This window comes from Vicugna pacos, chromosome 6 (genome assembly GCF_048564905.1).
Source record: "Vicugna pacos chromosome 6, VicPac4, whole genome shotgun sequence".
Classification (NCBI taxonomy): Eukaryota; Metazoa; Chordata; class Mammalia; order Artiodactyla; family Camelidae; genus Vicugna; species Vicugna pacos.
Genome location: NC_132992.1, coordinates 665,242 through 680,807, shown reverse-complemented (window position 1 = coordinate 680,807; position 15,566 = coordinate 665,242). Strand labels below are relative to the sequence as shown.

General features: G+C 43.7%; 1 long non-coding RNA gene across 1 annotated transcript; it reads right to left on the bottom strand.

Moving 5' to 3' along the window:
* Positions 1–324: 324 nt before the first annotated feature.
* LOC140696744 (uncharacterized) lies at positions 325–12,100 on the bottom strand. The gene is made up of 3 exons (XR_012073221.1): positions 11,825–12,100; positions 2,418–2,567; positions 325–381 (listed from the first exon to the last, which is right to left on the bottom strand). It is a non-coding gene; the product is annotated as an uncharacterized lncRNA (long non-coding RNA).
* Between the last annotated feature and the right edge of the window lie 3,466 nt (positions 12,101–15,566).

The following is a 15,566-nucleotide window of genomic DNA, read 5'->3' as shown; positions in this document are numbered from 1 at the left end:
TTTATGTATAATTAAGGTACAGATGATTTTTAATTCCACTTTTCTTTCATTTTCAAATTTGGGTGTAAATTTTTATAATAAAAATATCTTTAAAAAGGTTCTTGCGTTAATACATTAATAGATATATTTATGACTACATTCTCTGGCTATTAAAAAAGATCTCCTAGCTTTGGATCTGAAACATACATTCCATAATGCAGATTCTGACTGACTCACCTCCCAGCCCACAGGGAAGGTACCGCTAGGGTGACATGTTTCAATTACCATTCCAGGTAACATGCAGGCTCCCAGCCAATGGCTGCAAAGGGACTGACACTGATCAGGTTGCTCCCAGGTGCAGACCATCACAGATGAGGTTAGATTTATAGGCTCACGCTTTCTCTGTCAAAAGAAATGAGAAAATGTTAGGCTTTTACTTTCACCAAGGGAACAAGTAGTTGTTTGACTTTTTTTATGTAAAAAAATAACAACAAACCAATTTGAACCTGATGAAAAGGCATTTGCTCAAAACAGCACAGTAGCAATGAAGGTGCTCTGGCTGGCAGGGACTTGTTGGATTCCTGTGAGTACTGGACTCCTCACATGGAATTCCCTTGGCACTCCAGAAGGCCTGTGGTTGTCCCCATGGGTTTGTGGCCATATATGACACACAAAAGTCTCTGGCTTTGCCACAATTTCAAAGACTTTTTTAGCTTATGAAAGGCTTTGCACTCAAATGGAGTTTTCTTGAGTCCACTCACTGATGTCATTCACCAGAGTTATAGACCAGATCTGATATTCTAGATTCTTAAAATCTTGCAGACATTCAAATGTTTCAGGTTTGGATGTGTATTCACCTCTGCAGGCCTGGACAAAATTCTATAAAGCCACCCGGACAATTTCAGCAAAATGCAAAGACATTTTTCTCTCTGCAAGACTGAAATGTCTGTGAAGCTCTAAAAACTTCTGCATCTACAAATATAGGGAACCAACTCATCAATAACATATCTATCCATAATGCATGGACATTTAAAAAAAATTCTGTATTTGCTGCTATTAAATTCTATCTGGCTTTTGCCAGATTGTGTCCTAAACTGTAAGGAAAGTATATAAATGTAGAGAATTTTTGACCTTTTAAGAGAAAAAGGAACCCTCCTACTAGGTTGGTGGGAATGTAAATTGGTGCAGCCACTATGGAGGACATTATAGAGATTCCTTAGAAAACTAAAAATAGACTTCCGTGTGATCAAGCAATCCCATTCATGTTTATATGTCTAGAGAAAATTGTAATTCAAAAAGACACATGCACCCCAATGTTCACAGCAGCACTATTTACAATAGCCAAGACACTGAAACAACCCAAATGTTGACAGATGACTGGATAAAGAAGGTGTTGTATATTTTATATATATATATATATATATATATATATATATATATACACACACACACACACACATACACACACACACACATATATACACATGAACACACACACACAATGGAATACTGTTCAGCCATTAAAAAATAAAATAATGTCATTTGCAATAACATGGATGGACCTGCAGGGTATTATGCTGAGTGAAATAAGTCAGAGAAAGAAAAACAAATATTCTATGTATTAACTTATATGTATATCTAAAAAATAAAACAAATTAATGAGTATAATAAAACAGAAATAGACTCACAGGTACACAGAACAGACTGGTGGTTACCAATTGGTAGAAGGAAGAGAGGGGAGGCAGGAAGGGCGTAGGGGATTGAGAGGTAAAAAGTGCTACATATAAAATAGATAGGTAACAGGGCTGCATCATACAGCACAGGGAAATATAGCCATTATTTTATGGTGACTTTAAATGGAATATAATCTATAAAAATGTTGAGCCTCTGTGTTGCACACCTGAAACTAATATGATGTAAATCAACTACTCAATTACAAAATTCTTAATCAAAGTTTTCTTTTCATATTATTTGCAATAAGTTAGAAGCCAGGACTGTCAATAGAAACATAGTGCAAGTCACAATTTTCCAGTAATACCATTTAGACAATAAAAGGAACAAGTGAAATTAATTCCAGTAATAATTATATTTATCCCAAAATATCCAATATACTATCATTTCAAAAGTGTTATTAACACTTTTAAAACTTATTAATAAATATTTTACATTATTTTTGTTGTACGAAGTCTTGAAAATCTATTATGTATTTCCCACATATAGAACATCTCAATTCACAATAGCCACATGTGGCTGGTGGCTACCATACTGGAAAGAGTAGATTACACCATTCACACTTCTGATAAATTACCTGCTCTTAGTTATTTAAAAAACTTGCAGAAAAGGCTTTAGATATTCCCTATATCAAACAAAGCAAACTTGACGGGTGATGAGTATCTTCATTATAAAGTGAAGAATAAAGGTACCAGAGCCATTGTTACTTGTATGTTAATGTAACAATACCTTCTTAATTCATTCAGGACTTTACAGTCTTTCTTCATATGTCAATGATTCACTGTCACTGCACAATGTTTTTCACTATTATCATTTTTGGAATTGAGAGGCTTCTGATCACCCTGCTTTGTGCATCTCTACATAAAAGAAAACAACAAAACAGAGAAAAATACCTTATTAAAGATAATTTAGGGGGGAAGGTATAGCTCAAGTGAAAGATCATATTCTTAGCATGCACAAGGGCCTGGGTTCCATCCCCAGTACTTCTAAAAATAAAATAAATAAATAAAAACCTAATTACCATTCCCTGTAAAAAATTAATTTATTATTTTAATTAAAAGTTTAAAAAAGCTAATTTAGTGCAGGCGTATCAGGCTACAAGAGCTACAATGAATGCTCCTCCCCCCATTAATTTAGAAGAAGTCTCACAGTATTTCCCAACATAAAGGCTAAAATATAATTCAGAACACTTTCAGAGGGTCAGCATGATTTTAACAAAACAGTAGATAATTACCTCCCTGGTGTCAAAGCTCTGTCAGAGATGGGTAAAGAAAATTTAGTAAAAACGATTTTGCAACTACCTTTGAAAAAATGCTGAGAAATGATCTTTTCTTTTGGAAATTAGTCTGCTTTTACATTCTGCAGTAGGCATACGTGTTTACAAACCAGGCAGGAACGGGATCATATTTTACACATACTTTAGAAACTGATTTGAATTTTGCTGTCTACCTGCAAGGCTATTTTTTGGGTAATAACATAAGCTGGCCACTGTACTAAATTTTGTTTCCCTGTTTGCTTAATCCTCACAACAACTCTGTAAGCTGCTTTTATTACCCCCATTTAACAGATAAAGAGCTTGAGGCAGAAAATGATTTTGGAAACTTGGTAAATGGTGGAGCTGGGTAAGACGGCCGCCAGTCTGACACTCAAGTCCATTCTTCTCACCGATGTCTGATACTGCTAACTACATTCAGCAATGACCGCTGATTTCATATTTAAGTGTGTCATTTCTAAAAGTGCAAAGCTATATTAGTACTGCTGTGTAAATTATTCTTTTGAGATGTGATTGCCAAAAAACAAAATCAAATAAAATCAGGTTGCCATCGGGGGGAAGCCGAATTATATATGGACGGAAACAAGGGGACTTTTTGAGGACACAGTTGCACAACTGTAGAAATAGCTAAAATGCCTGACTTGTACAATTACAATGTGTGAATTTTATGCACTGTAATTTACACCTTAATACAGCTATTAAATTAAGAATCTGAGATACCAAATTAAGACTAAAACACATATATATATCACACAAAGAACAACAGGCAAATATCATTATTTACTGAACCATTTTCCTTCATGCAGCTTCCTTTCCTCACCCATTCCTTAAAGGATGAATCATTCTTAAAATAGTCTTTTAATCTATTCAGCAAATAAATTTTGACTTCCTACTATGTACCCAGGACTAGTCTAGGCACTTGGAATAGATCAAAAAACAAAACAAAAGTCCCGTGCTCACGGGGCTTGGTTGGAGTCTAGCTGGGGTGAGGGGTGTTGATGACAATTCACACAACAGAGCAGCAGAGGAGGTGGAATGCTAGGAAAGAGGAATCATGGAAAAAAGAAAAAAAGGCAAGGTAAATAAGGTTGAGGGTATTGGATGAGGATGTTGTTGTATTAAATTCCAGAGTAGGCCACACTGAGGACTGAGGTTAGAACTAGGACTAGGAGGTGAGAAGTCCCATGTGGACGGAATAACCATCACCAAGGCCAGCGTGCACCTCGCATGTTCCAGAATGGGGGCACGGCTGGAGCTGCGGAGAAGGGTCAGTGCAGATCCTGTATGGCCTTGGAGGACTTTGTAAGGACTGTGGCTTTTACCCGGAGTGAAAAGGGGAGGCACTGCAGAAAGACGACACAATCTAACAGGTTTTCAAGGCTCATTTGACTGCCAGGTGAGAATAGTCGAAACGGGTCAGAGATGAAAGGAGGGAAGCCTCTGAGAAGGGCTGTGCAGGAGGAGAGGACAGTGGCTCAGTGCAAAGAAGCAGCAAAGGAGGCAGGAGCCATGGTGAGAAGTGGCTGGGCTCTGGATATGTTCTAAAGGCAGTGTTAAACCAGATCTATTGACAGAATTCATGTGGTATGTCAGTGAAAGTCAGAATAACTCCAAGTTTTTTGACCCAAGCAGCTGGAAGGATTAAGTTTTCACTAACTGAATGGAGGAGGCAGCAGAAAGAACCAGTTTGTGGTGTAGGAGGACCAAGAGCTCTGTTTTTACACATGTAGGTTTGAAGATATCAGAGATCCAAGTGAAGATGTCAAATCAGCAGAAGATTGTAAGAGCCCAGAGTTGGAGAGAAAAAGTCTAGCTGGAGACAGAAATGTGGGAATTATGGGTCACACAGGTGGTACACGAAGACATGAAACCCAGGTACTCAAACATTAAGATAACCTGGCGTTAACCATAGAAGTTGTCCTTGAGGGCCTGCCTACTAGGTGTGGATATCAGTCCTATTTCCCGACCACTCGAGTTTTAAAAAGGTACTTAGAAATGAATTCGTGCAAGACACTGCCTCCAGTGGGCAGGATCAGAGCTGGAGTGGGAAAATGGGATGGTGCACACTACTCCCTACGGCAGAATGTGTGTATGTGTGTGTGTGTGTGTGTACGCATGTGTGTGTGAGCAAGGGGATGAGTTACACCTGGGTTAATAAAAAGAGCTAGTAAATTTAGAAGCCAAAAGATGAAAGAACATCCAGATCTGGTAGAGGGAACAAGGGAAACATGGTGTATTGTAAGACATTTCCCCATAATGCCACTTCCCACCATCCTTTCATCAGGAACACAGTTGGAAAAGGGGGAATTATGTACATACGTGTGATGTACACAAACTTTCTGACTATGTAACACTGAATATCTACATATGTAGCAAGTTAATGATATTTATATCTGCTTCAAGTTTAATAACAAGTTCACAACAGAGGGAAAATAAAATATTGAGGACTGAGAAAAGTACCATAGAAGGCCTTTCAATGCTCAGAATGGAAGCAAAAGCAGCTTCACCCCACAAAGAATGTCATTAATGGTCAGGAATGTTTATATTTGCTTAAGAAATTGAGAGTTACAGCTTCCTGCTTTAAAGAATTAACTTTAAGACAGATACTACAGTATAAGCAACGTCTATACTGGTGCTTTCTTAAAGCTATTTTCAGTTCCTGCTTTTTCTGATGTACTCCAGAAACTCTGAAAAGAAAACCTTCTATTCAAAGGCTTAAAGGAATAAAATAAGAAATAACACTGCATTCTTTTCAGTGGTCTCTGTACTGAAAGTCACTTGCAAATGCAGCACCCTGCCACAGGTCCACATTTTTAACAATAAAGACCTTTGCGCAATTTTTCAATTGCTATGTGACTTTGGGTCAGTCTCTCACTAAGAAGCAGAATGGAGTACCAGAAAATGACACATCAGGTCTAAAACTACAGATGTGGGAGATGAACCTACACCAGGAAACAGCTAAGTGGGAGGGTAAGGTTTACCTTTTAAGTTACCGTAAGTGCAGTTACACCTGCTCCCTGCTTCCCCTGTGAAGTGAAGAGCTAGTCTTTTCCAGAAAAGCTCTCATTCTGAGAACTGTCTTCTTTAAAATATTCGGAGATTCTCTTTTAAGGTTCTTGCACTTTTAAGCCTTTCCCCAACTCTACATCCTATAACAAGTGTAAAAATTATCCTATAGCCTATTTCTACAGAACATACTCTACAAAACCTGAGGTTTCTCCGGGTTTGGATTCCAGAACTCTGCTACCAGGTAATCCTAAAGCCTTCCTTCCATAACTGACTCTTCTGCCAATTCCCAGCTGCAGGCAAATTCGGCTTCTCAGACCAGGTAACTTTCTAACTCTGCCTACGAACACTCTGCTGCCAGTAAAGGAACTCTCAGACAGAAAGCACACAATGCCCCTAGTGAGGGTTGCCTCCTTCAATCAATCAAGATGCCATCACCAAGCAAATATTTAAAGCTACTGTAAAACTTCTGAAGATATCTTGCAAACAATACAGTTTCTATGGATGCATACTATTTGCTCTGGAATAGTGATTTCCAATGGAGGGAACATAGGACCCCATGACCCAAGCAATTTTTTAAAACTGCACACAACCATCCCTCTTCACGTGAAGATTCAGTCAAGCCCGTCGTACAGGTCTAGGTGTAACAGAATGACAGCACCTCTAGGAGTAGGGTGAAAAGCAGCGAGGTAGACTTTTAGTGAAAGGGGGTGATGTAATAGGCTCCATCGCCCACTTACCTCCCACCACAGGACAATCATCTCAGATCGAGAACAAACACTTTGGGAAACAGAGATTGTATTTGTTTTTATGGTTTTCTGGAGGAAATAATGCCCTGAGACATGTGAAGTTGTGGCTGCAAAACTGAACAGGGGACCAGATATTTTCACATTCAGGACACAAATAGCCCCCGGGTGGTCACCGTATCTGCTCTCCCTTTTGCCTGTTCATCCCAAAAGCTGCAGGACTCTCCTGCTTGCAATGACACCCACCACTTCTCACAAATTCCTGCCAAGATCATGTCAGCAGCTAGTGGTCTCAAAGTCACCATTTGTACTGCTCTGAAGTCCCTCCATTACTTTATATCCCTTCTATTTTCTCTGTTGTCTTCCTAGCTGCACTTGCATTCAGAAGCTGGTTACCGCACTAAGATTGCCTCTGTAATCAATCCAGGATATAGGAAGAAGAGATTCAACTGTAACCAGTCCCAGAATACTTGTCATGCCACTCTAGTGTCCCAACAAAATAATCTGGCATCCCTCATCTCACCCAAAGAACCACTGCATTACTTAGAGGTTGTAAAAGTAGAGGGTTTTCTCTACTGGGAAACACTGTGGCTTGTGATTAGACTTGTTATTTCAGTTTTTGCAAGTAGTTATAGGCAAAAAGACATGTTCTGCAAATTTTCTTCAAGCGTTTGCAATTTAAACTTTTATTAGATACAGAGACGTCGGACTAAACGTAATCTATGAACATATGGCCATATTACCAAATAATGTTCATGTCTGCCTTACAGACATGTAAAACTTGAATTACACTTGCATCCTGTAGGCCTTTAGAATTGGATGTGAAACATCCTGTGAGATAAAAAACCTCCTATCCAGTCACAGAACACCTTACAGACAACATCACATTAATGCCACTGAATACATTAGTAGAGTCCATGTATGGTTATGTTACATCTCCAATTTTTCAGAGCTGGAAAGGAGATGTCTAGAAAAGCTGGAAAAGCACAATTACCAAAACAGCTCAAAAGTTAAAGCAGACTCCTGCATCTGCCAGAGCGGAGGGAGGAGGGGGCATTTCCCACCACCGTGTCCACCCTCACGACGTGGCATGTGGGGAAGCAGGCAGGAGTGTGTGGCTGGGACTCGGAGGTGGAGAGGTGATGAAAGCAAGAGTGGAACTGCTCTGGTCCTAGAACAACAGATCTGTAAAAAGCTCGGCTTCTGTTCAACCCGCTCCCTCTCCCACTTTCCCTCCCACCTACGCGACAAACAGAGCACAGTCAGGCACTTTCTGCCCATGACGGTGACTACTAGCAGGAAAGGGACCAGGATAAAAGCATGTCCTATAAAAGATCAGTCTGATTTTAAAGACTATGTTATAAACAATGAACAGCACGGTCAGAGTGGGACAATTGTGAGGCGCTCAAGTAGGGAGGAGGAGGCTGAGGATCCATTTTCCGCACTTCTATGTCTTTTATCACTTCTATTTCTGACCTTTGCTTTGCCACTTTTTGTAGCACTGCCAACACTGGCAAGTAAAGGGGCAGCAATGTGACTTGGCCGTTTGGCCGATGGGGCTACATTTCCCAGCACTGGAATGAAAAGGCACTGGAAGAGGATCAGGTGGAAGATGTGAACCGTGGTCTTGGCCTGTGCCAAACACTAACCAGGTGACCCTGGGTTAGGCTCTTAGTCTCTCTAGGCTTCTGGCTGTTTACTTATAAAAGAAGGTTTTGTCATTCCACAAATATATCCAATATGAAATGTAACATGAAAGTCAAACATAATGACATCTCACCTGCTTGCCTCAGGGAACTGTACAGTCACTGAACACTATGTGAATGTAAACACAGAGTTAAGAAAACTGTTGAGGCAAAGCGCTAAAGCGAACATGGAGATAAATTGTATGGATTTTCTTGGCTTTCTTTTTTAATTGCAACACTGAAGAAATAGTTATTAGCTATACGCCACACCACCACCCCTGCAAAAAAATAAAGTAGGTTAGCACTGCCTGGATGCCTGCTATTGCCCCATGCTAATCAGGGTGAGGGGTATAAAGAAGGCTGAACAAGGGAGTCTTCTCCAGTTACGAGCTACGTAAGGAGACACATTGGAAACCACCGGGAATGGTACCAAGTCAGTACTTAAAGCCAAGATAACAGGCTACCGATCATAAACATTGCAGGAATACAAAGAGGAGCTAGAAGTATTTGGAGTTAATAGGGAAGACTCTATGAAGGTGATGGGGCTCCAAGTAGTTCTCAGGGCAATTCTAAGCTGTTTTAACTGAGGACTGGTTAGGAAAAGGCTGGTGACTCCTGGTTTTTAATAAGGCACAGGTTACCCTAGGAGGCTAAGTCACATAATGATTGGAACACATAAGGTAAGGCCAAAGTGATAGAGGGTTGAGACTACGTGGCTGAGATCTGGTTGTGGTAAGGTTTGACTTGACTCTAGTTGTTGGAGGGTCAAAACTCTAGGTTGACTGAAAGGGGGGGAGAGAATATCCAAGAATCCAGGAGAAGGAAAAAATTCATGTATCAGGGATGAAAGCTCTTCATCAGAGTATCAGCAATCAGAATAGACACTTGAAACCAAGAACATACAGTTCCAGAAGCTGACAAAATGTGGAGGGTGGTGAGAGGAAGATGAATCAAAGACCATTCGAAGCCTTTGGGTATTCAAGACCAGAAGAATGATTATCCCACTGAATAAGTGGAGACGCTGCAAGAAAAAAGATTATGAAATCAGCTTTAGACATGTTGAATCTGACATATGAGCTAAGAGTAGGTGTTCTCCAAGAAGCTGAAAATTCAAAACTGAAGCACAGATCTAGAATACAGGTTTAAGATGCAGATGGACAAGACATGATAAATCTCCTAAAAGAAAACATAGGCAAAACATTATCTGACATAAATCTTAGCAACGTTCTCCTAGGGCAATCTTCCCAGGCAATGGAAATAAGAGAAAAAAATAAACAAATGGGATGTAATTAAACTCATAATTTTCTTCACAGCAAAGGCAACCATAAGTAAAACAAAGCATCAACCTACGAATGGGAGAAAATATTTGCAAATGATACAAATAACAAAGGCTTAATTTTCAGAATATATAAACAGCTCATACAACTTAATAACAAAAAAGCAAACAACTCAACCCAAAAATAGGCAGAAGGCTTAAACAAGCATTTCTCCAATGAAGACACAAATGGCCAATAGACACATGAAAAAATGCTCAGTATCACTAATAAACCAAGAAATGCAAATCAAAACTACAATGAGGTTTCAGCTCACAACAGTCAGAACGGCCATCACTCAGAATTTCATGAATGATAAATGCTAGAGAGGCTGAAGAGTGTAGGGTACCCTCTTACACTGCTGGTGGGAATCCTGTTTGGTGTAGTCATTATGGAAAGCATGGAAATCCCTCAAAAAACTAAAAGTAGACTTACCTTATGACCCAGCAATCCCACTTCTGGGTATATAACTGGAAGGAACTCCAATGTGAAAAGATACCTATACCCCAGTATTCATAGCACCACGGTGTACAATAGCCGAGACATGGAGGCAAGCTAAATGTAGCAACAGATGACTGGATAAAGAAGTTGTGGCATATTTATACACTGGAATACTACTCTACCATGAATAGGACAAAATAAAACCATTTGCAGCAACATGGTTGGAGCTAGAGTTCGACATTCTAAGTGAAAGCAGCCAGAAACAGAAAAATACCAAATGATACCACTCATATGTGCAATCTAAAAAAAGAGAGAAAAAGACACTGTGAACTCATCTACAAAACAGAAACAGACTTGTAGACTTGTAAATAACCTTAAGGTTACCAGGGAAAGGGGATGGGAAGGGATAAATTTGGGAGTTCGAGATTTACAAATGTTAGCCACTATATATAAAAATAAATTTTAAATAAAGTTTCTTCTCTATAGCACAGAAACCTTTGTTCATTATCCAGCAATAACCTATAATGAAAAAGCCGATACAGCCACCAACTGAGGAAGCAAGAGAAGAAAGGAGAGTTAGTTATGCTGGGCTAGAGCCCACTTCTAAAATCCTTGTCACCCACTGAGGCTGCCCCGAGTACACTGAGCCCTCCTCCAAGGGACGGGCTGACGTGACATGCGTCTTGCAAACCTGGGGCAGCAGAGGCCGAACTCAGGTCTGGCCCTGGGGGAGATGGGAGCAAGTCCACCTGCTCACCCTGGGGCAGCACCCCTCCCCGCAGCCCCCGCCTCCTGACTGCACTGCGCCTGCCTCTCAGGAACCCACTGACTTGAAAACAAGTGATCCACGAACCTGGGGCAGCGGCAGGAAGATGGGCAGCGACCTCGCAAGCTGGTCTATTTGCCCTCATCTCCCCCACGGCCTGTCCAGAGCTCGGCCTCTGCTGCTCCAGGCACGGTCCCTAGGTCAGCCTGCTCCCAGGAGGAGGGCGCTGTGTGGTTGAAGGCAGTGGCTGGTTATGGAGTCTGCCCATTGGTGCCTGTGGATTTGCTTCAAACTCCCCAGCGCATGGCCTGAGCTTGGCGTCTCTGCCCAAGGTTCGTGGAACTCATGTTACAGTTCTGCCTGCTCCTGGAAGGCGGGTGCTGTGCTGTCAGGGAACCGCGGCGGCTGCGATGGCGGGATTGTGGCTGCCCTGTGAGAGCGCAGGGGTTGCGACCATTTCCCGCTGCTGCTGCAGCCATCTCAGCACACTGATCGCACTGCGCCCACCTCCCAGGAGCCGACTGTCCTGTAAACTGAGTCCCACGAACCTGGGGATTTAGAGGCCGCCCCCAAGGTCAGGCCACGGGGAAGATGGGAGCAAATCCAGGGGCTCTCATGGGGCAGCACCCATTTCATCCGAGGCCCACTCACAGCACCGCACCCGCCTCCCAGGAGCAGACCATGGTCTTAGGGCAAGTCGGAGATGCTCCGGAGCCGTCTGGCGCCCTCCCACCTCCCGGGGCTGTACCTGCTCTCCTAAACCCGGGTATAAGCGGCGGCAAAAACGGGGGGTTCAGGAACTACTAATAGCGGGATTACCATGAACTACAGGCCGGCTGCCACCCGTCTCATTTTCCTAACCGGACGCGCGGCCGGGACCTCACCTCCGCACCCCTCCCTGGGCGCCTCCCCAGCCGCACAGCCCAGGCGTCATCCGCCGGCTCCCCAAGCAGCTCTCCCCCACCATCGTCCCCTGAACTGCCCGGCAGCGGCAGCCGAGCCGAGGGCAAGCGACGGCCCAGACCCCAGGCCGTGTTCCTCTTCCAGGAGCTGGTCCAGGAGAAACCGGCTGCCGCCAGCTTCCACGCGTTCTGGGTGGGTTCCGGCGTCCGCGCGTCTGTCCGTCTGCGCGTGCGCGCCCCTCCTCCTCCCGCCCGCAGCGCAAACTGCTCGGGTGGGTCTCCTGCTTTACCGGCCCTGGACACTGGGGCTGGGAGGAGCCAGGTGGGGCCCGTCCTGCTCGTCCCGCCGGGTCTCCTTACCCAGAGCCTTCGCCCCGCCACTGACTGGGTCCTGGCACTGAACTAGAACCATGACTGCCCTGGGCCAGGCCACACCCCGCCAGCCCCACTTCCCCTGCTCACCTTCCCCACCCTGTTACTATGCTCCCACCCCTGGCCAGGCCCAGTTTCCCACCAGACCTTGAAGACAGGGCTTCTTCTCCTCACACCGAGGTCCCTGCCCTGGCACTCCAACCTGCTAGGACCTAACCTATGGCCCCTACGCCCACAAGCTTACCCCTCATGACTCAGCACAGGACCCCCAACATCCTGAAATTTTCTCCCTCACCTCTCAGCCAGGTCAGTTCCATTGTAAGTGGGCCCCATACCCCACAACCTGTACCCCCTCACCATGGGATCCCCTTCACTCTGAGTGCACCCCTACCCTGAACTCACTCCCTCACCCCTCACCCTGTGGTTAGGATGAGGGAATCCGGGCTCCAGTAATGATGACTACTGCCACCAGTGGGGGACCCAGCCTAGTGTGCACCTTCATAGTTAATGTCTGAGGCTACAGGGCGAGGCAGGCTGGGCTGAAGGCGGTTCCAATTCCCGCACTGGCACCCTGATCCCCGCACCCTGTGCCTCAACTGACCCGATGGGTCAGGGTGATCCCAGGCTGCCTGCCACTGGCCTGTGGGCCTTGGGTGGTTGATGGTCCTTATGGTGGTCTGGACCCCTAGGGCGGAGGCACTGGGGACGCGGACCTTTGAGGTGGGGGAGTTCAGAGGGTGCACTTGAGCCCAGGGGTAGACAGCAGATGGTGGGCTGTGTGCATGGGGCTGTGTGTGTGTCCTGGCCTCAGCCCAGGTGGGTGCAGGGATCTTGTTCATTCACACTAGGCCAGAGGGAAGAGGGACGGGAGCTTTTAAAGCATCAAAGTTAGGAAGCCAAGGCTGGGGAGCAAAGTAGGAAGGTGCACTGGCCTGGGCACCATTGAGCCCGCCGTGACACTGGTCCCTTGCACCAGGGGAGACTGGCAGTTGACTGGCCAATGAGACATCCCCTGCTGTGGTATAGTTTACAGGCAATTGAAGGGATTTTGACAGGTAATTTTAATCCAATAATTGTCAGTTTCTCTGCGGGAGGTCAGGTCCAAAGTCATGGTGAATCTGGCAGGGATCCTGCCTGAACTCCAGCCTGGAACAATACAGGACCCACCCAGGAATCATTCTCTTAGCTCTCACCAAAAGGCACTGTAATAGAGAAGAAAAAATCTGAATCCATATTGGATCTGTGCCTTTTCCTTTAACCCTCTGCAGTGTTTTCTAGGCTTAGTCTTGCTAGCTCTGCACCTTTTGTAATACAATGTTGCCTTTAGCCTGAAATAAACAGGAGAGCCTATTCTCAAAACCCTGACCTTTAAGGATATTAACACTTTTGCACTCCTGTAAAAATAACAAGTTGCAGAATAGAAAAAGTTTGTTTTGTTGCAGGTTTTACAGGAACACCATGATCTGACCCACGTGGACAGCTGCAAAGGATTCCAAGAAGAAAAAATCCTACACCAAGAAGTTTGAAACAACCAACCACAGCCCCTCCCCTATTTACTAGAAAAGGAGCCTGAAGTCTGACTTGGGGAAGATGGTTCTCCAAGATACTAGTCTGCCATTATCTTGGTCTGAAACTGTCTATGTAGACCAGATCATAGTGCCTCTGTGAAACCTCTAACAAAACAAAAGTTATTTTCTATTCTGCAACTTGTCTTTATATAAGTGCAAAAGTTTTAATTACCTTAAAGATCAAAGCCTTCAAAATAGGCTCTCCTGTATATTTCAGGCTAAAGGCAACATTGTTTTATAATATGTGCTGAGCTAGTAAGACTGAGCCTAGAAAAGAGGGCACAGGGTTAAAGCCAAAAGGACAGAATTTCTATGGAGTCTTATTTTTTTCTTTTCTATTATACTATATTCTATTTTTGTTTTAATTTTATAAGAATAAAGTTTAGCCTTTTCCCATTTTAAATTGTGCAATTTTAAGGAGCATTAAGTGCATTCAGAATGCTGTGGGACTAACACCACTGGTTTAGACAATTGCCTTCCTCAAACTAAAAGCTTGAATACAAAGCCCACCCCACATCCTACCTCCCTCAGCCCATGAGAAGCCCTAATTCCCTTTCTCTCTCTATGTCTTTACCTATCCTGGAGGTTCCCTATCAATGAAATCATATAAAAGGTGGCTTTTTTTTTCTCTCTGCCCACATATCTTAAGTAGGGATGGGTGAATTTTTTGTTTGTTTGTTTTCACGTGAATTAGCATTTTTGTATTTTGAGAGGAAAATCCAGATGGATTAAAGATGAGACGTACCAAATGAAGCCCTTTTGGTAACTCTGTGCATAATCTCGGGGTAGGCTATGCTCTTCTAAGTGTGAAATCAGGGCCAGAAGGGAGATGCTTAGCTCTTCTTGTGGCAAAATAAAACCAAACTAAAGCAGAAAACAAAGGCCAAGAAAGACAGATGGAAAGACAAACCACAGCCTGGAGAAAGCTTTCCTCATGACCCAAGGTCGGAGAAAAGTTTCACATCCCTGTGTTCCAAAAACCTCTTGAAGCCTAGTGTTCTGAAAAGAAACAAAATACACACAGGCAGTTCCAATGAGAGGCGGTGCAGGTGGCCAGTGTCTGCTAGAGATGCTCGACCTGTAAGGTGAGGACATAGGCAGACGGACAGACTGCAGAGACAGCATTGGCCACCATTACACTGGCAGGTCTTTAGCCTGGTGACAACCAGTCCTGGTGACAACGTGAACAGGCAGAGGCCCCAGGAGGTCCCCTGGAGGGAAGATCAAATGGACGCTCCTCTCCAGCAGAACAAAAGGCAGGATACATCAAAGTGCCACTGGTGCATCCCTTCCCTAGCAGTGCTGATCCTTAGAGAAGATCCCACCAAAGTGCTTGCACAATTTTCAAAGATAATTTTTCTTCAGTAACATGAATTTAAAATAATCAATATGTCATCAATGGATTTTCAGAAGTGACCTGCCCTGTACTCGAACAATACACACACATAAATACACACATATACACATAAATATATACACACATACATACAGGAAAAGAGACAGACAGACTGAAATGCAGAGAAGCAGGGGAGTCAGAGAAACAGAGAGAGAGACAAGACAGAGAGAGAGGCACTGAGAGACAGAGACAGAGAGAAGGAACACTGGAGCTGGGAAGGAGTGGAACTCACGCACATTTTCACAAGTCAGTCTGCATGTCAGAACCCGGTCTCAAACTCCATCCGCCCTCCAGGGGAGGGTGTGGGGATCCCACAAGGGCGTGGGAACAGAAGGCAAAAAATAGGAAGCCATTGTGGGGCAGCCCACCACAGAGGCCGAGATGGGAC